At 40.7% G+C, this 21,989-nt stretch overlaps 1 protein-coding gene across 4 annotated transcripts in view; it reads right to left on the bottom strand.

Annotated features, from left to right (window-relative positions):
• LOC140199383 (double-stranded RNA-specific editase 1-like) overlaps positions 1-21,989 on the bottom strand; it is a 340,274-nt gene that overhangs the window by 272,896 nt on the left and 45,389 nt on the right. Inside the window, exon 1 of one of the 4 annotated variants that reach the window (XM_072261376.1) lies at positions 13,905-13,975. The exons of 2 other annotated variants lie outside the window; for them this stretch is intronic. The gene's annotated coding sequence lies outside the window, so the exon portion shown is untranslated. Of the gene's footprint in view, positions 1-1,915; positions 1,949-13,904; positions 13,976-21,989 lie in introns of those variants that run through there. One more of the 4 variants, XM_072261377.1, reaches the window with a different exon arrangement.

Below are 21,989 nucleotides of genomic sequence, written 5' to 3'. Positions count from 1 at the left end.
TCAGGATGTATTAATATAATAAATTTGTTTTGACAGTTTATTTTTTCAATAAAATATATCAAGACAATAAAGCTGCTATACAAACAAAATGTATGAAGAAAACTGCTTCCACAAAATAATGCTTTATTTTATAAAGTACAAGTGCCAGTAGCACACTATATTATTTAAACAGTGTATGTCGTTACACAATCACACAATGATGTTTTATCCTTGAAAACAAACTCTGGGACATTTGCGTTTAGACACATCAAGGAGAAAAGGCTGAAAAATGAACAGTTCCGTTTCTGAAATATGAACCAGAGACATCAGCAAGTTTTTTTAGTCTGGGCAAACTCAAATAATAACATTGTTTCTAATAACATAGGTTCTAATAACATTGAGCAGAACAACAATATTCACATAACCAACCTAGTATTTATGATCTTATATGCAGAATTGCTTTAATAAATTTTCATCGTCTACCTGCATTTTAAAAAAAGTTTTCTCCTACCAGCATTGGGTAAAGAATGAACTTTTTGGGGGTAAAAAAAGGAACTTTTTTTTGGAAAAGATGGAATTTCATGGTACATACATGTCTCCAACAATGCTCAAATTTATTGCCTACCCCAAATTGCTCCCAAATTCAGGAGGGAGTTAAGAGTAACTGAACTGATGGCATCAGATGTTGCATGTAGGTGAGTAAAGGCAACAGACTGACTTCCCTTAAAGACATTGGCAATTGCAAAGGAATTCTACCATTCAGTTAATTCATGGTCATTATTACTGAGATGACAAATTTATATAAAAGAGCTAGAATTATTGAATTTTCTTTCATTTCAATTACCCAGCTACCATGGAAACATTCAAACTCATGTCAACTACATCAGTGTCACGAAATTTTAGCTGCATTCGTTTAACATTTATTTTACCATTCCCATGAAGTGGTAATGCATAAATCAGTCAAACGTATTAATACACATCTCAGGGTACCCATATACTGCTGATGCTCGAAATCTGAAATCAAGAGCCACCAAAAGGAAATTCTGTGACTAAAATGTTCAAATTGCAGCAGCATTTTGATTTTAAGAAAATACAGTTGAATGTATTTCTATCATCTTGAGTCACGAATGTGCGCAACACATCCTACCCTCCCCCGCCATCCGACCACAGCAGACTCAATGCACTGGATGGCCTAATTCTGTCTAATTATGTCTTATGGTTTAACATCACTGTCATACATTTTTTAAAAAACACACACAGGATCAAATATCCCTACTGCTGAGTGTATCAGCCATTCCATCAACCATGACTAAAACTCAGTAAGCACAAATTCCAGTGCAAGTTTGGACAAAGACATCAATATTTTGATTTTGGACTAGATCCATGGCAACTTTGCTGTTGATATGGGAATCCAGTCACATTACCCAACAGGATTGACTTAAATCCAACAGACATATTAAGGATTGGTTTCAAACATGAAGTGTTAACAAATAAGGAGAATTAAATCAATTGAAAAAGGAGATGAACAGTGCTTTGCCTTGACTTCACAGTGTCAGCAAATTTTTTTAAACTAGCAAACATCAATGAAGAGTCCTCTTCACCTATAATTGACTGGCAAATCAAGCCATCTACCCTACTTATACATTCCACGTGGCACTACATATGCTGGTTTAGTATAGGTCATAACTTGCTAAACAGCCAAGATCTAAAGAATTTTAGAGATTAAAAACAAGCTATTGGGCTAATTTGTTTACTCTGTATATTTAGCACAGAGTCTTGCTTCATACCAGTACAGCTTTCAATCCTTTTTTCATAGAAACGTTACTATCCACCATCTCTCCTAGCAGCACTTAGCAATTTTCCCCCTTTCACCTTTAATTTTTGTCCTCTAGCATTTGACATTTCCACTATGGGAAACAGATACAGAACTTCTCACCTTCTCTATGCCTTCCATAATTTTACATAGTTCTATCAGCTTTCAGCACAATACAATACTGTCCAACTTTTCCTTTCAACTAAAACACTCTAAGCCAGTCAACATCCTGATGAACCCCTTCTGCACGCTTTCCAAAGCCTTCACATCTTTCCTGTAATGGACAACCAGGAAACCACATAACTGAAAGTGAGATAAATTACATAGAAGTACATCAGAAAAATAGATTCCTAAGAGACATTTGCTGCTGTCTCTGTCTGCTGTCCATCTAATTGCCAACTGAATAATTAGAGTATTAATTTCCTGCAATTCCTAGAAGTCAGCCTGCGAAATCTGCCCAAGGAGCTTGTCTTTATCTTAGAATTGATACAGATTCAATGGTTTCATTCATTTCTTGCAATTTAAAAACAAAATAAATACATAAGTATATCATAGTTTTATGTTTCTTTTAGACATTCAAATTACTAAATGCAATAAAAGTATGATCAACTTTTAATAGCCTTAATGTTCTCCAACTTTTAATGTTGGAGAATGTCAATACTTACAGATATAAAACTGTAAGACAGTTTTAGACTGTTTCACTGTAACAAATTATTGAGGTAACAAAATACCCCATTAGCACTGCAACCATCATTTTCATTCAGATTTTTATGCAGGTACATTGAAACATGCATTGAAATGAGTTGTTTGCATTAACAACCAACATACCCACAGATGTGCTGAAGGTAGCCCACAAGTGTTGCCACACATTCTGGCGCCAATGTAACATGCACATGTAAGGGGTTTCTTCTTTTATGTTACTGCGAAGGCTAACAAAATGGCTTCTTTGTTATGTTATAATTAAAATGGCTTTTCCGTAATAACTACGATGTAAGGAGTTTTTTCTCTCTCTCTCTCCCTCCCTCCCTCCCTCCCTCCCTCCCTGTTTAGGTTATATTATTGAGAAGAGAGGGAATGAACCAATTGGGATAGATGTTATTCTTTCTTGTGTGTCTGTAAACTATTGTTTTGTGGGGTTTTGACGCAGAAGGCGCGATGGAGACAGAGTGAGGAGACGCGATGCTGTAAGCTGGGCGGCAGGACCGACCCTGAGCGGGACTCTGAGGCCCAGGGTCTTTGGCAAGGAAAGGAGACGAAGACAGACTCGTGTGGAGTGTCTGGTCGACAACCGTGGTTGGTCCCAGGCGGCAGGTTGAGGGGATTGGAGGGGATCAAATGGAGGAAAGAAAACTCTGTTATTTGAACTCCAACTGTTATGCACGAAGTGGTTGAACTTTGATAAGTTTGGTGCCTTTTATATTTTATCTCTATTAATTACATAGTTCCAGTAAAATCTATAAAGTGTAATCATTTAATCGCATATGGTGTATTGTCTGTTATTTGACGGGGTGGGGTACACAAACTTGATTATCCAGTTTGGCTGGGCCGAAGGCTGCTCCACCTAGCCGAAAGCCAGTTGAGCGAGCCTGAGGCTTACCAGGGGGCTACACACACAATATTCTACTGAACAATGCAAGCAACAACAAAACAAAACGAGACAAAACCAAAACAAACCCCTTTCCCTCCCTCCACCTCACACACAGAGATCTTTATCTATTCATCAATGATTGGGATTCATCAATAGCAAACAGTAGTCTAGCAGTACAATTCTGGAGAAGCTCCCATTCTTACATATGTCTGATGGACTACAACCCCGTAAAAATCATGCTCAACGAGAACGGAATGAATTACCAATTTGCATATCAATACTTAATTTACTTTTCAAGATTTCATATAAATTAAAATTACTTATTTTTAAGTAAAAAATGCAATGCCAAATTTCCAAGAAATTTTAGGTCTTGACCAGAATATTTTCATTCCCAATACAGGTGTCCCCCGCTTTTCGAACATTCGCTTTACGAAACCTCACTGTTACAAAAGACCTACATTAGTACCCAATTTTCGCTTTCAGAAGGTGTTTTCACTTCATTCAGCGCGCGATAAAAGGCAGCGGCTCTCCCCTGGATTCTCACCGGCATTGCTTAAACACGAGCCTGTGAGCAGCCATTTGCAAGATGAGTTCTATGGTATCAGAAAAGCCTGAAAGAGCTCGTAAGGGTGTTACACTTATGGTAAAAAGAGACATAATTAAGCGTTTTGATCGTGGTGAACGAAGTAAGGACAACGTGAGTTTGGCTTATGGAAGTTGACGAAGATGATGTTGAAGAGGTTTTCGCATCCCATCACCAAGAACTGACAGATGAAGAGCTGATGCAATTGGAAGAAAAAAGGATAACAATCAAAACCGAATGAGTAATGATAAAGTATGACTTTAATTTTGAAAGGGTACGTTGGTTTAGGGGATATTTGCAGGATGGTTTGAGTCCTTATTAGAGAACTGTGTGATAGAAAAATACGCAAAGCTCAGCAGTCAAGCAAGCCTTCCACATCAGCCACAGCAGACAATGAACCTCGACCTTCGACTTTGAGGCGGGCAGTCATAGGAGAAGATGAGCTGCCTGCTCTAATGGAAACAGGCGACCAGGTGACACCCCAGTGTCTCACCACCCCAACCCCCAGGCCACGGACAGATACCGATTCGCGGAGAATGCGAAGGTAGCCGGGAGGCACACAGCACATCTTTAAGAAAAAAGCCGAAATAAACATGCTAATTAATTAGGTGCCGCCGACATGTAATTGTCGGCCCAGATCAGAGGCGACGCAATTCTTACTCAAACCCTTAAGAGCATGGGGGTTTAGTGAATGGTAAACTAAGAAAGGCTTCATCTTACAGTCTCCCTCAGCATTGGAACACATAAGCAAAGTCAATCTATCCTTTGCTGCCTTGAAACCTGACGCAGTTTTGTCATCCTTACTTATGTAAATGCATTTCGGCATATGCTTCCAAAAGAGCCCGGTCTCGTCTGCATTAAACACCTGCTTTGGTGTGATGCCTAACTCAGCTATCATAGCCCACAACTGCACAGGGTAGCATCCTACAGTGTTAAAGCGGTTCTCTGGCACTTGGCTGATGGCCCAGGACTTGACATCGGATGCTTAGCAGGCATAGTTAAATATTTCAAACACAAATGCATTACACCATAGGTAAAAACAACAAAAGTTTAAGAGCACAAGATCGCACATCCATACATTGCCAAAACCAATGAGAGACTGGCAGGAGTGGACTTGTATTGGCAGGAAAGCGGTGCTTCTCGTCCCAACAGTGAGACTGTGAGGCGTGCACACGTGACCTGTATTGGTGGGAAAGCAGCGCTCTTCGCATAACTGAGAGTTTTGGATGCATATAAGTTGGTAGAAACAGGTTCCTCGCATAACTGTGAATTCGCATTGTCTGAAGACGCCTATAATGAGGATAGGGTGTATTATCTAGGATGGATCAACTGAATTATAAGAGATTGAGGAAGTTCGGTCCCCTGGCTGATTGAGGTGTAAATGAGTGCACCAGAACCATGGATTGTGCCAGGAACAGAGTATCACAGACCAGCCAGAGTTAAAGTAGAGTTTCTAACCAGCGGAATGGCACAAGACTCATTGCTTAACATTTGGTTAAAAGTTTTGCTAAATATAATTGCTTAGTAATTCTTTTAACTTGATATCCTCCCAAATCTAAAACAACATCCAAATCAGAACAAATACACAATTTCTAACTTCACTAGCTCACCATGCACTTCTTCCCCCATTGATACAAATTGGAGCTTGTCTACAACCAGAACAACAAATTGTAAATCATACTCTTTTGTTGCATTTATGTGTATTTCAAAGGACAGTCAATTCAAAACTTTCCAAAGTTCAGAATGTGGTTACATTACAAGGGAATGCTCTTCAGATGCTCATAAGATACAAAGCTGTAGTATGCCATGTGGCCCTTCATGTCTGATCCATATTCAGTAAGATTGTGGCAGATAACTAGCAGTTATCTATTCAAAATGTTTATAGGTGAGGCACAGCACGATCTGCAGCAATGCTAACAGCTGTTACACCAGTGTTACTTATCTTCATTCAATTGAGCAAATAAAGAAAAATGCTTTTCAACAATGTGTACTTTACAGCCTCAGTAGGTCACCTGGCAGAAACTTACAATCTCTACCATCCGAAAACCGCTGCACATGGAGCTCTGTGGAGGGAAAGGCAGCAGGGAAGAGATAATGACAGCCATAATTTTATGTTACTAGCTGCCGACATGAAAAGTGCCTCTGAGCTGAGGGTATATAAGCAGGGCAAATGACAATTATGTTAAGTAGGACACTGCAAATCACACAGCTCCCACTTTAATGCATTTCTGCATAAACGAGCCTACTGTCTTTTGAAAACACACATTTTAGCTAATTTTACTTGTTTTTAAAATGGGAAAAACAACTGGGTGCAAGAATAATACTCAATATTGGTTTAGCACACCAAAAAGAGGCAAAGGCCAAGTACTAGGGAATCAGAGTAATTATTACATTATCTCAGTACACTAAAAGGACAGAAAAATAATACATTCTACAGGCATTGGAAATCTTAAGCAATAGATGATAAATGCTAGAGGAACTCAGATCAGGCAGCACCTCCATATTATTTTTAGTGACTTGTTGAGTTCCTCCAACATTCTGTTGCTTCTTTAAAAAAAAATTCATTTTGAAATACTTCCTAGCATAAAGTTTGTACAAATTATAATTAATATATTTTCAATTGCCTTGAAAATATAGTACTGTGCAAAAAACTTAGACACATGCAAAAAAATTCTGTAAAGCAAAGATGCTTTCAAAAAATACTGACAAGTTTATAAATATCAAAAAAAAACAATAAAGAGCAGTAGAACAGTAAAAAGAAGCTAAATCAAATTAATATGTGGTGTGACCACCCTTTGCCTTTAAAACTGCCTCAATTCTCTTTGGTACACTGTCATGCAGTTTTACAAGAAAATCGGCTGGTAGGTTGTTCCAAGCATCTTGCCACAGTTCTTCAGCAGATTTTGGCTGTCTTCCTTGCTTCAGTCTCTCCAGGTAATCCCAGAGAGCCTTGATGATGTTGAGATCAGTGCTCTGTGGAGGTCACACCATCTGCTGCAGAACTCCTTGTTCTACTTTTCGCTAAAGATAGTTCTTTATGGCCTTGGCCATATGTTTGGGGTCATCGTCCTGCTGCAGAATGAAGCTGGGACCCATCAGATGCCTCCCTGATGGTATTATGCGATGGATGCAAGTCTGCTTACACTTCTCGGCATTGAGAAATCCATTAGTTCTATCCAGATCGACACCGCCATTTGCAAAAATGCAGCCCCAAGTCTGCATGAAACCTCCACTGTGCTTCAGTATTGGCTGCAGACACTCATCCATGTAGCATTATCCAGCTCTTCTACGTACAAACTGCCTCCCATTTGAGCCAAAAATTTCAAATTTTGACTCGCCAGTCCAGACCACATGCTGTCATTGTTCAGCACCCAAGTCTTTGTATTTTTCTGCATCGGTGAGTCATTTGGTTTTGTTTCCACTTTGGAGGAATGGCTTTTTGACAGCATCTCTTCCATGAAGAATACTTCTGACTTGGAAATTTTTGGTAAATCAAGGAAAGGCTTGTACCAGTATTTTATACTTTAAAAAATTGTTTCTATTCTTCTGAATTGATGGGATGTCATAGGAATCAGCACTTGGGCCTACCCAATTCACACTTACTAATTTAAGTGAAAGACTGTATTACGTCTGAATACATTTGTAAGGTCATTCACAGAGCCTGGAGGTTAGATTACAAATGTTTCGTCACCAGTCGAGATGACATCATCAGTGCACAACTGAATGTTACTTCTGCCAAGTGATCTCCACTGGTCCGTATCCCTAGTTATCGGTCGCTGTGACCATTGGTTCCTTGGGTGTCTGCAGCAGAGATCACTCAGCTATCCAGTTGACCAGGACCCAGAACAGACCAGAGGTCAACACAACAGCTAACCAATCAGAACAACAAGTCGAATCAATATAAATGTAAGCACTCAGCAGAAACAATACTCAATTACGCACTGATACTGTCACATCAAATAGTGCCAAAATTTTTATGACTTAACCTCCAGGCTCAGCGAACAACCTCTCAAACAAGCAGCCAATCTTCTCTTTAATTTCATATCTGAATATGTTCATGATACAAAGTTGGACGGGAAAGTAGGCAATGAGGTAGATGGAAAGAATCAGCAGAGTTACAAATAGATCTAATTAGATGGGGAGGAAATGACACATGGAATATTTTATAGGAAATATCTTATTCATTTTCTTAATAAGAAAACTTTTGAAAAATGATGAGCAACAAGACAATGCTAGTAGTAGCCATTCTGAGTTTTTTGTTAAACAGACTACGAAATCAAAAAAATATACCCCAATGAGCCAAAATTCAGAAATTAAAGATGATCTTGTAAATAAACAAACATATCTTTAAGACTTCCCTCGTGAGATGCAGAAGGTAAAAAACTAAATGCCAATTAAGGTAAAATTATAAACAGATCATTATTTGAGAGATGCTGAGTACAAGACAAATGTCATGTTGCAATTATGTAGAACTTGGTTGGGATCACAACTGAGGTTGTGTGTGCAGTTTCCATGTCTGAGATGGGAAATGTCTGCCTTGAGGTTGGTGTCAGAGAGTCTAAATTGATTAATTTCTGTCATGAGTGTGTTATCTTGTGACTTGAATTAAGCAACATTGTCCTGGACTCAATTGGAATTTAAAACAATGAGAGATACTTATTACAAAGTAAGGTTCAGAATGACCACTGGGATAGATACCAAAGGAATACTTCGTTAGGCTGGAGAAACCAGAATTGATCACACAACAAAAAAAATTTCAGGAAGAGATTTTTCTATCTAGGATGCTTAAATGCTTAATTATAGAGAACAATCAAGACCAAGATTAATGGACTTTTGGGTCACAAATGGAATTAAAAGGACAAGGAGATTGTGTATAAAAGTGGAACTCAAACAGATCACCACTTGCAATCTTGAATGGATCAGCAGGTCTGAGTGATCGCATGGCCTGCTCCTACTTCCAACTCTTGTTCTAATGTTCGAAACCCTAATGCTTTGGTACCATATGGAGACATTAACTAAAGAATGATTGAAAACACTCATAATATATAGCTGTAAACATAAAAAGCAAAACTGCAAAGCAATTGACAAAAATGCTTACCAATAAACCTATCATGGTTTAATAATGAAAATATCTGTGCTTATTATTTCTCATTTTATTCACATGAAATTCTTAACAATCAGCTTCTGGAAATATGCTTGCCAAAGCACATTCAGCTATCAAGCCATGGATATTATATTTGAATGTCTATTCATTATTGAAGGTGCTGTGAAAAATTCTTTCACAAGGGATCACAATTTGCTTCAGAAATTAATGCCTCTGTTTCTTTCAACTGATACCCAGTAGAAGACACTAAGAATGTGAAAATAGCATCACACACTCAATTACATTATTTCTTTCACTTTTATAATAAGTGTTCAGCACCTTATGCAATAGAATTTTAATTTTCCTTGGGTTCCAGAAGGGAATAACAAAGGAAATTATTGCAAAAGCAAAATAAATGTTGATGCGAGAAATCAGAAATAAAACATAAAATGCTGCAGAGATTCAGGAGATCAGGCAGCATCTATGAAATGAAAGCCGAGTTAATATTTAATTTCAATAACATTTCATTAGAAATGAAAAATGTTAAAACTACAATAAACTTTAAGTTCTAGAGAAGTGTTGGGATTGGCAGGCAGAATAAAGGGAAGGTGTGTGTGTGACAGGTGGAGATAAATATGACTATCACCGCCAACCTCTTTTATCCACTCTATTCTTCATCCTTTCACTTCAATTTTACACTTAAATTATGCTTCTAATTTTGCTCAGTTCTGATGAAAACTCGTGGCCCTGAAATACTCACTATATTCTCTGCATATGCCGCCTGACCTACTCAACATGAACACAAAGTAGCTCAACATTAAGAGCTTGCCAAAGCCAAAGATCTTCCATTTCTCAGTTCTTTTAATCATGCAGAATCAACAGTCCTCAAAATTTTCATTCCAGCTCCTAAATTCGTATTCTCTCCAAAGATTGATTTTACTAGGGCCACATGATGCACAACACCAAAAGAAAGACATTGATTTATAAAGCAACTTGTGTTTATAGAGCCACACAAGTACATCTGAAGTGCTGTCACTGGTACAAATTGCTCTTATTGAATATCATACTTTACTGGGAAGTGTTTAGTTTAAAGTTACATAGCACAAATGGATTTAATCTTGAATGGCATCTTAACCAGATTTATGTCTGAAAACTATTTCTTCACACCATTACAGGTCTTTCTCACTTAAGCTCGTAAATCCCACTGTAAACAATGACTACATGTTTCATATTTCTAAGGCATGGTATCCAGGGCCTTAGAGGATTAGCATTACTTTCACAACCTTACGCTGTATGATCTTTAGAAAGCTTTCACTGCAGTTATATATGCAAAATAAATCTAGCTACCTTCTGGCTCTTGTACACAAAATTCCTCATTTGCTGCATGGTCTTCTTTTAAATAGACAACATAGCATATCAAATCGATTGTGAGAACATGACAAATGTGCATACAGCCAATCTATCGCACAGTGCATCAACCGGGCCTCCGACATGCAGCAGGCACTTCGCGTGCACATCTTTCATCCTGGTGGGCCCAGTTCTTTGCTCCCACACTGCAAGTTTCCCAGTGTGTACCATTACAAACATGACTCAGTAAGAACATTTAATTATACTACTCCATTATCATTCTGCTCCATGCATACATAAGATTTTGACAAGGATGGGATTTGAATCCGTGCATGCAAACATAAAAATTAACAAGTGAATAGTCATGAAAAGAATCAGTTTCAGATAAAACTACACTTCAAAACACCTTGGAAGCTCACATGGCTCTTTGCTTCTATTTCAATCTTGAGAAGCTGAGTATTAATCCAGGTGAGAAAATAAAGGTTCATTTTCACTTCACAAGCCTTGAGAACATGAATCATATTGTAATGCTAACTTTAGCACTTTCTTAAAAATCAAAAAAAGTTTGAGATATTAAGTTCAAAATAATCTGAAATTACTCTATTTATAATTGCATAAAAATATGAATATGTAAAAAAAAGTTGAGTGATAGTGTTTAAATTTATACTATTCTACAATAAAGATATGATAATTTCAAAAGAATCGCCAATATACATTATTTTATGAAAACAACCCTTTAATATCAAATCATAAAATGAAATCTGGCCCTTGCTTAGAAGCTAAAGTGTCACTGTACACAGATTTAAATAAAACTAGCTTGGAAAAAAAAAGTAATCCAAGAACAAATATATTTAAATAATTGAGAATATCCTTTAAATCAGTGGTCCCCAACAACCTGGCCGCAGACCGGTACCGGGCCGCAAAGCATGTGCTACTGGGCCGTGAGGAAACGATACGAGTCAGCTGCACCTTTCCTCATTCCCTGTCACACACTTGAACTTGAACACAGGGTTGCCAACTGTCCCGTATTTGCCAGGACATCCCATATATTGGGCGAAATTGGTCTGTCCCATACGGGACCGCCCATGTCCCGTATTTCCCCCGCTAAGGTAGAGCGTTCCTATGAAACCTTCCGTGCCAAAACGGAGTGAAGCAAAGAAGCAATTAGCATTAATTTATTTGAGCGTTCCCAGACCCAAAAAATAACCTACCAAATAACACATAAAACCTAAAATAACACTAAAATGTAGTAAAAGCAGGAATGATATGATAAATACATAGCCTATATAAAGTAGAAATAATGTATGTACAGTATAGTCGGGAAGATGAAGGCAAAACCGATGTCTGGGGAAAAAATTCGGCTCTTACGCACATGCACACATCACGTGCACGTCACGCATGCACACACAGGTGCCCGCGCAAGGCTTCATGGTCATGGTAATCTTTCTTGGGGTAAAGTGTCCCGGGATTTGACTGCTACTTTTGTCCCTTATTTGGGAGTAAGAAAGTTGGCAACCCTAACTGTAAAAGACATGTTGAGGTAAGCTTAACCCTACTTTAACACCACTACCCCCCGCCCCCCGCGCCCGGTCCGCAGGTCCACAAGAATATTGTCAATATTAAACAGGTCCACGGTGCAAAAAAGGTTGGGGACCCCTGCTTTAAATATTTCCTCTATCTGGTCATCTTTTCTCATGATAGAGTTCCAAATTGTGTGTGTGTTTTGTGAGTCCCCTGTCAAATTTGCCAACAACATGACCAACTGAGAGTAATCAGGGCCTCAAAGGCTGGTCATATTGATGGGAGAGTATGCCAATGTCAGTTTGCTTATCTTTACATTGGATTTTGTACTGTGGTGCCTCTTTTGAGCTTTGAGAAATTTACTGTATGAAGATTGCAAACAAAAACGTTAAATTTCAAGACTTTATTCTTCAGTACAAGTGGAAGGAGAATGTGAAAGGATTACTAGAAAATTGCTAGACATTATAAATATATTGTAAATGACTGAACAGTGAGAATTATGATACAGTAACAACTTTAGAGAAAAGAAATGAATGGAAATGTTGCATTATGACCTTAGCAAAAAGCACTTTAAGAAAATTAAGGCCAACGTGTTGAAACCATTTGCCACCTCCACCGTGTGTACTTCTTTGTTCAAGAAAGCTTATCCTGTTCTGCAGGCACTTCTCCCATTATCAAACTTGCTGATGAGGGTGGAGCAATAGTAGTTTCGCAAACTAAGTTCAGTTTTGTAACACTTAGGATGCCCTCTGCCAATTTCAATATTTTCCAATTTGCTGGTCCTAATAACTTGATCTTCACCATGGCTATACAATCCTACATCAAGGTTCAAGGTACACAAATTATCAAAGTATGTGTGCAGTAGACAACTGAGATTTGTCCTCTCCAGGCAGCCATGCAACAAAGAAAACCAGAGAGGTCATTTAAAAGAAAAACATCAAATTTCAAAACCATGTGCAGAAAAATACTCCCACAAATGGCAACAAGAACATCAAACCTCCCATGTGCAAAATAGACAAATAACACAAATGGCAAGAAAAAATGAGCAAAAATACAGAATATAAAAACATAAAACTGAAAAGAGTGCATCAAACTACAGTCCAAATCATAAACCTCAGACCCAGAACTTCAGTATCATTGTCTGACAGCATCAAGGGAGAGAGACCATTCCAACGCAGGGGCTTTTCCTCGGGAGCAGCAAATGAGAGACCATCACACACAGACACCTTCCTCCAGCAGCAGTGAATGGGAGACCGGTAGGCAGTACTGAACACTCATTCATCTTCCACTCTTCCCTTGATGTTTCAATCTTCCTCAGTACTTTAACCAGAAAAATCAGCAAAAACTGGAGTCGATCATGCACTCAGCCACATCCCTAACTTCTAGGCATTGAGGCTGCTTGCCTCTTACCCAATCCCAATCTAAAATGTCTGAGGGTTCACTGTTATTATTCCACCAAAGAAAATGGTCAAATTAGTGTGAGTCCTGAAATGAGTCCAAACTATGCTCCTCTCTTCATGAGATACATGGAACAGTCTTTGTTTCAAATCTACTCAGGCCTACTCTCTATTTCTTTCTCCAGTGCATTGAGAACTGTATCGGTATTACTTCCTGCACTCATTCAGATCTTGGGAATTTCATTCCTTTTGCTGCCAATTTCCACCCCGTTCATATCTTCAAATAGGCCATCTTTGGCTTGTTATTTCCCTTTCTGGATCTTTTCCACCTCCACTGTAAGGGATATACTAGCCACCAACTTCCACTGCAAGCTTACTGACTCCACATATACCCTGCATCTCTTTCATTCTCTCAGTTCCTCTACATGTCACATTTGTCCTGATGAGAATTCTGCACAAGTGCCTGTCAAATCTCTTGCTTCTTCCTGTCTCCTTACTATAGTGAGCACTGCCCTTGATCCTATCTTATTTATTTCTCACACTTCTCTCACTCTTTCTCCTCCTGAACTGTACAAATACAGAGCTCCACCTACCTCCACATTCAGCAGATCAACCTTCAAAACTTCCTCAGTTCTAGCGAGACACCACCACTAGAAATACAGCTCCTTCCCCTTTCATCGGAGTGAAGAGATCGCTCTCTTTGCTGCTTCCTGGCTCTCTTGCATGCTCACCTACCACTTCCTGTCATATGGCATTTGCACACACAACTGCAGGAGGTGCAAAATCTGTCCTTTCAACCCTTCCCTCACTACCATCCATGGACCAAAACAGTTTCTCCAAGAGAAGCAGTAATTCCCCAGCACTTCTTCCAATCCAGTGCCTGCAGGAGCAACCCTGAGCTTTCTCCTTCCTGTCACTTTAATTCAACAATCCATTTCCACTCTGGCCTTTTGCCTGTGGTCTCATGCAAGACCAAGAAACAATACCTAATCTTCAATCAGTAGGACTCAATGTCAAATTCTTCAACTTTATCAAACTCACTATTTCTATTTGTATCAGAACTCACCACTTTTTGCCTACTGTCATTCTGGCTCAGTATTTCTGTCTTATTTTGTATAATTTTGCCTGCTGGGCAAGTCTCTGCATTAGCAACAAGTTACCAAGAAAAACAAAGGATTAATCTGATTTTAACTGTCCATTAGCTATACCAATCTCATCCTATCAAAGATATTCCCTTAGTTCATTCAACATCCCATCACCTTCTCTGCTAGATTCACCAATGTTTCTCGCTCTCCCAGAATTTGAGAAACCTATTGCGGTGTCTAACTTACGGCTCATCGAAAGCCACTCTCCCATAGGAGGTGGGGATTAAGCCATGAAAAGAGCACTGCAGCCCCTCCCACTATCTGTAACTAAGCTGATAACGTCACAGCGCCGGTGTTGTTAAAATCCAGTATACAGTAACCACATAACCTCTCTTTGCTCCAGGTAGTCAAAGGTGCCATGGAAACTGTAAACACTACGGGTGTGCTACAGTAAGGAGGGTCCAGGTACACACTAAATAAGTATTCACCACTGTGTTTATGTTTTGTCACTACTGTGTGTCTGTTTTGTCCTGCCACATGTGAACTTGATTTCACACAACAGACCCAGAGTTTTAACCCTTTCTCCTTACACAGATGCTGTCTGAGCTCGTCAGCATTTCCAGCATCTTTGTTTTTATTTAATGATATCTTAGGAAAAATAATGTGATGCCTAGAAATCCACAATTAGACTTCTGAAAGACGTTGTGGGATGGTAAAAATGCAGCAAAATCCAGTTACCACTTCACAAAAAAATGACACTAACCTATCTGCTTTAAAGACAAACAAATTAATGCAATAGGGCACCTGACAAAATCAAATCTGAAAGAACTAGTACTAAAAACAATTATTAATATCATGATTTTCCAAATGTAACTTGAAATAAACATAGCTGACTGTAATCTCATATTTGCAACACATCCGATTAAAAAAAAGTTCAGATATTTCTCAGTTGAGGCCACAAAATATTTCTATGAAGTCTACCTGGAAATTTGATCACAAGGAATACATTGAGGTGATATTAAATGTATTCAAATATAACTGCTCTAGACAGATTATATTTCAATAAAGTAAAATTGGAAATCCTGCCAATCTTAATGAACTGTAGTGCAGTAGCTTCAATAATGAAGCAGTGCATAGGTAGCTGTATTACAACTGTAACATCTCGTATCTATTCAACTTAGCTACTTTATCAAACTCATAACTGTGCTAAAGCCAAATACAGTATGCAGTATATGACACTGAAGGAAGATTTCTATTTATGGCATCACACAATACTGTTGAGGAAAATCATACATTGCTGTTCACCAACTGAATGCACATAAATAGTTTGCAAGCAAGCTTTGTAAAACATGTATCAATTATCAGCTAAGTAATACTTCCTACCAATGAGAAAAAAATATACAGGTATTAAATTTTAGATCCCTTGCACATAAGCTGATGAAACAGCAATTAGCTTGCAACACACACAAAATGCAGAAGGAACTCGGCAGGTCAGGCAGCATTCATAGAAATGAATAAATAGCCGAGGTTTTGGGCTGAGACCCTTCATCAGGACTGAAAAGGAAGGGGGAAGATGGTAGAATAAAAAGGTGGGGGAGGGGGAAAGAGGATAGCTAGAAGGTGATAGCTGAAGTTAGGTGGGTAGGGAAAGTAAAGGGCTGGAGAAGGAAGAATCTGATAAGAGAGGAGAGTGGACTATTAGAGAAAGGGAAGGAGGAGCTGGCCCAGGGGAAGTGATAGCCAGGTGAGAAGAGGTAAGAGGTCAGAGTGGGCAATAGGAGAAGAGGGGACAGAGAGGGCAATTTTTTTAAACCGAGAGAAAATGATGATCATGCCATCAAGCTGAAGGCTACCCAGACAGAATACAAGGTGTTACTTCTCCACCCTGAGGGTGGCCTCATCTTGGCACAGGAGGACGCCATGGACCGACATGTCAGGACAAGAATGGGAATCAAAATTAAAATGTTTGATCACCAGGAAGTTCCACTTTTGACAGATGGAGCAGAAGTGCTCAATGAAGCAATCCCCAAGGATAATAGGTCTCAGCCATGTAGAGGAGGGTGTATCAGGAACATCGGACACAATAGACAACCCCAGTAGATTTGTAGGTGAAGTGTTGCCTCACCTGAAAGACTGGGGATCTGAATGGAGGTCAGGGAGGAGGCAAATAGGCAGGTGTAGCACTTCGGCCACTTACAGGGATAAATGGGGGGAGGGAGTAACAAATGGAAAACAGAATCATGAAGGGAGCGATCCCTGCAGAAAGTGTGGGGGGGGGGCGGGGGAGTAAATGATGCATTTAGTGGAGATGTTGGAAGTTGCAGAGGACAGCGTGTTAGATGCGGAGGTTCATGAGGTAGTAGGTATGAACAAGAGGAGGGTGGTGGGAAGATGGGGTGAGTGCAAAGGTTGGGGAAATGGAGGAGATGCAGGTGAGGGCAGCATCAAAGGTGGAAGAAAAGGTACTCTGTTCTTTGAAGGAGGACAACATCTCTGATGTCCTGGAAAAGAAAGGTGCATCATGGGAAGAGATGCAGCGGAGACGAAGGAACTGAAAACAGGGAATAGCATTTTTGTTTTAAACAGGAGATAGGGTGGGAAGAGGTATAGTCAAGGTAACTGAGGAAATTAGTAGGTTTATAAAAGATGTCAGTTGACAGTTTGTCTTCAGAGATGGAGACAGAGATCAAGAAAGGGAAGGGAAGTGTCAGAAATGGACCAAGTGAATTTAAGGGGAGGGTGGAAGTTAAAAGCAAAGTTGATGAAATTGATGAGCTCAGCATAGCTGCATAAAGCAGCCATCAATGTAGCATTGTAAGAGTTGGGGAGAACATGGACTATTCTAGAGCCAATGAAGAGACAGGCATAGCTGTGGACCGAGCGGGTGCCTATGACTACCCTTCGAGTCTGGATTGTTGAGGGTGACGACCAATTTTGCCAGATATAAGAGGATAATGATGGAGAGGAACTGGCTGGTTCTTTTATTAAGAAAGAAGCAGAGCGCTTTGAAGCCTTCTTGGTGGGTGATAGAAGTGAATAGGGACTGAACATCCATGGTGAAATTTAGGTGGTCACTGCTAGGGAATTGAAATATACTGAGGAGATCCAGAGCATGAGAAGTGTTGCAGATATGGGTGGGAAAGGACTAAACCAAGGGAGATAGAATGAAGTCAAGGTATGAAGACATGAGTTCAGTGGGGCAAGAGTGGTCAGAGACAACAGGCCTATCCGGACAGTCAGGTTTGTGGATCCTGGGTAGGAGGTAGAAGTGAGCAATGTGGGGTACAAGTTTGGTGGTAGTGGATGGAGCTCTCCAGAGTTGATGAGGTCAGTGATGATGCCAGAGTTAGTTTTCTGATGGCCCAGAGTGAAATCCCCTTCAAGGGATAGGCACAATGAGCTGTCTGGCCTCAGCAAGGTAGAGGTCAGTGCACCCCACTACCATGCCACAGCACCCCTTGTCTGCAAGTTTGATGGCAAGGTTGGGATTGGTTCGGAAAGAAAGAAGGGCAGTGCGTTCAGAGGGGTAAACTTCAAGGAGGAGAGAGGAGTGTTGAACTGGAGACAATTGATGTCTTGTCGACATTTCGAGATGAAAAGATCCAGAGCAGCCAGAGAACCAGAACAGGAGGTCCAAGAAGTGGAGCACAGTTAGAGATGGAAGAAGGGGTCATCAGTGTGGGGTGTGGAACTCTTGCCCAAGAAGTGCACTCAAAGACAGAGGAAGAGTGCAGCATTGTGATGAGCGCTGGGCTCACTGAGGTCTGAGCAAAGTGGGGCATAAACAAGCCCCTTGCTGAGTACAGAACATTGTGCCTCAGAAAGGGAAGGTTGAAGACAACGGTGTAGACTTGGCAAGGATTACATCCGGGATCCAGGGGGAGTGGGAAGAGAGTTGGTGGTTCCAGAGGAGAGAGGGTTGGGGTTCTCCCTTTACGAAGGGAGACCGACAGAAGAAAGGAAATTATAGGCCAGTTAGCCTGACTTCAGTGGTTGGGAAAATATTAGAGTCCATTATTAAGGATAAGGTTTTGGGGTACAAGAAGTCATATGAAAAAGCAGGCCAAAGTCAGCATGGTTTTCTTAAGGGGAAATATTGTCTGACAAGTCTGTTGGAATTCTTTGAGGAAATAACAGGCAGGATAGACAAAGGAGAGTCGGTGGATATCCTTTACTTAGATTTTCAGATGGCCTTAAGGCTGCTTAACAAGCTAAAAGATCATGGTATTACTAGCAAAAATAGAAGACTGGTTGACTGGCGGGAGGCATAGAGTGGTAATAAATGAGGACAATTCTGGCTGGCTGCTGGTGACTAGTGGTGTTCCACAGGGGTAGGTATTGGGACTGCTTGTTCAGTAGTCAAAAATCAGCAGTGCAAAGGGACTTAGGAGCCCTTGTGCAGGATTTCCTAAAGGTTAACATGCAAGTTGAGTCAATGTAAGGAAGACAAATGCAATGTTGGCATTCATTTTAAGAGGACTAGAATATAAGAAGGATGTGATGCTGTGGCTTTATAAGATATTGGTCAGGTTATATTTGGATTATTGACAGCATTTTTTTGCCCCTTCCCTAGGAAAAAATGATCTGGTCATGCAGAGGGCCCAGAGGAGGTTCACGAGAATGACTCTGGGAATAAAAGGCTTAACATATGAGAAGCATTTGATGGCTCTGGGCCTTAGGAGAATGAGGGGGAATCAAATTGAAACCTATCGAATATTGAAAGGCCTAGATAGAGTGGATATTGATGTCGTCAGCAATTCTAGATGAGAAGATCCAGAGGAGGCAGGAACCAGAGCAAGGTGTCCAAGAAGGGGGTTGGAGACAGGAGAAGAGGTCATCAGTGTGGGGTGTGGAATTCTTCCCAAAGAACTGGGCTCGGAGACGGATGCAATAGAAGAAGAGCTCGACGTTGTGATGAGTGCAGGACTCACAGAGGTGCACATGAAGGAGGACAAAGGTAAGGTCCTTGTTGGGGACAGAACATTCTGCCTCAGAGAGGGGAAGGTTGGAAGGAATGGTGCAGATACAGCAAGGATTAGAGCTGGGGGGTCAGAGGGGGTAAGAAAGTTGGTGGTGCCAGAGAGGGGGTTGGGGTGTTCAGGGAAGGTGGGGTGGGAGGAGGTTCATGACAATGGTTCTGTGAATAAAAGAGTTAACATATGAGAAGCCTTTGATGGCTGGAGTTTAGAAGAATGGGGGAGGGGGGGCGGTGGATTTCATTGATAGTAACCAAATATTGAAAGGCCTACATCAAGTGGATGTGGAGAGGATATTTCCTGTCATGGGTGAGTCTCCAACCAGAAGGCATAGCCTCACAATAGACGGACATCCATTTACAACAGAGATAAGGAGAAATTCTTTTTAGCCAGAGGGTGGTGAACCTGTGGAATTCATTGCCACGGATGGCTGTTGAGTATATTTCAAGCAAAGATTCTTCTTCTTCTTATGGTGTCCACGGACAGTCTATACATGGCCCAGCCAGAACTAGACACATTTTTGCGCCTTGCTGTTGAATTCGGCAAGATCTGCAATAGTACAGGGTTCCTCTAGCGATGGGCATTGCAGGAGATGTTGCATAGTTTGTGGCTCAGTTCCACATTCACAAATTGTTGGGCTGGTTGTATATCCCCATTTGCTTAGTGACACCTTTGAATGACCTACACCAGTCCTAAGTCTGTTAAGGCACTTCCAGGTTGTCCAGTTGCAATTAGCTCCTGGGGGAAGGCTTTCATCCAGTGGAATTTCGATCGTTGGGGGTTGTTTGAGACTGGCGAACCGGTCTTTCCACAAGGTGATGCAGGCTTCAGATGGGGTTGATTGTAATGGAACAACACTGTTCATGAAACTCTTCCTTGACTTTAGGCGGCTGGGTGTAGGTGTATGACCATGTAGAGGGTGCCTCTCATCTGATGTTTGACGGAGTCGTTCTTTCTTGCTGGCTACCGTTCTTCTTATATCAGGGGGAGCGATACCCGCCTGGATATATAGGCTGTTGGTGTTTGTTGGTTTTAAACAACCTGTGATAAGTCGGCAGCTTGCATTCAGAACGGCATCCATCTTCTTAGCATGAGTAGATCTTTCCCATGCAGGGCAGGCGTATTCGGCAGTGGAATAGAAAAGAGCAAGTGCACTGGCTCGCAATGTTTTCGAGCTTGCTCCCCATTTTGTGTTATTCAGGATATTGTTTAGTGCGCTCACTTTTGCCTTTGTCTTATTGATGTGGTTCTTGAAAGGGGGGCATCTGTCAAGGGTGACTCCTAAGTAGATAGGGTGCTCGCAATGCGTCAGTGGTGCTCCACTCTAGGTTGCTTTAAGATGTCGTTTGGCTTCACGGTTCCTGAGGTAGAATGCACCAACTTGCTTCTTTGATGGGTTTGCGTGGAGGTGGTTTTCTTTATAGTAGGATGTTAGTCCCTCCAAAGCCTCAGAAAGCTCAGGCCTCAGGTTTCCGTCCCGGCAAATCAACAACAAGCCAACTGCTCAACCTCACACAATATATCGAAGATGGTTTTGAGCAAAGGATGGTAACAGGTGCTGTTTTTGTAGACTTGTCAGCAGCTTATGATACAGTGAACCATAGATGTCTCCTCTGCAAGATCCTAGAGATGACAAAAGATATTCACTTAACAGAACTGTTAGAAAGCATGCTTCAGAATCGCCAGGTCTATGTTGAACTAGGTTGGAAGTGCAGCAGGTGACATATTCAGAAGAATGGTCTTCCTCAGGGAACTGTGCTTGCACCGTTCTGTACAACATCTACACGAATGACCAACCTATAGATGATGTCACACGCCGTCTTATATATGCTGATGATTTATGCATCACTGCCCAAAGCACTGATTTTAACACCGGGAGAAAACGCTTTCTGAGGCCTTGGAAGGACTAACATCCTACTATGAAGCAAAGATTGATAGGTTCTTCATTGGTCAAATTCTTAAAGGTTATGTAGAGAAAGCAGGAGAATGGAGTTGAGAGGTATAATAAATCAGCCATGATGGAATAGCAGAACAGTCACGATAGAACAAGCTCGGCTTGGCTCCTATGTCTAATGGAGTTCTAAGCTGCAAGTTTTACACACAGGGAGTGTTGATTATCTGGAACAAGCAGTCAGAGGAAGTGTTGAGCTTTCTACAATAACTATGTTTAAAAGGCATTTTGGTAGCCACTTAGATGGGAAATGAGTAGACTGATATGGATTTAATATTGCCAAATGAGCTTAGTACAGTTAGGCATCACAGTCACCTGGATAAGGTGGTCCATAAGGCCAGTGGGCCCCAACCACCGGGCCGCAAAGCATGTGCTACCGGGCTGTGAGGAAACGATATGATTTGGCGATATGAAACGATATGAGTCAGCTGTACCTTTCCTCATTCCCTGTCACACACTGTTGAACTTGAACGCACGTGAGGTAATTACGCACACGTCATCCATGTCAGCACGGGAAGAAGATGAACTCCTCAAGCTTGCAAATTACGGCGGGCTGAAAAGTATGTTTGACATAACATCTCTGCCGGCATTCTGGATCAAAGTCAAGGCTAAATATCCTGAGATAGCCACGAAAGCACTGAAAACGCAGCTTCCATTTCCAACATA

Source organism: Mobula birostris, chromosome 6 (genome assembly GCF_030028105.1).
Source record: "Mobula birostris isolate sMobBir1 chromosome 6, sMobBir1.hap1, whole genome shotgun sequence".
Classification (NCBI taxonomy): Eukaryota; Metazoa; Chordata; class Chondrichthyes; order Myliobatiformes; family Myliobatidae; genus Mobula; species Mobula birostris.
This window is presented reverse-complemented; position numbering and strand designations above follow the sequence as displayed.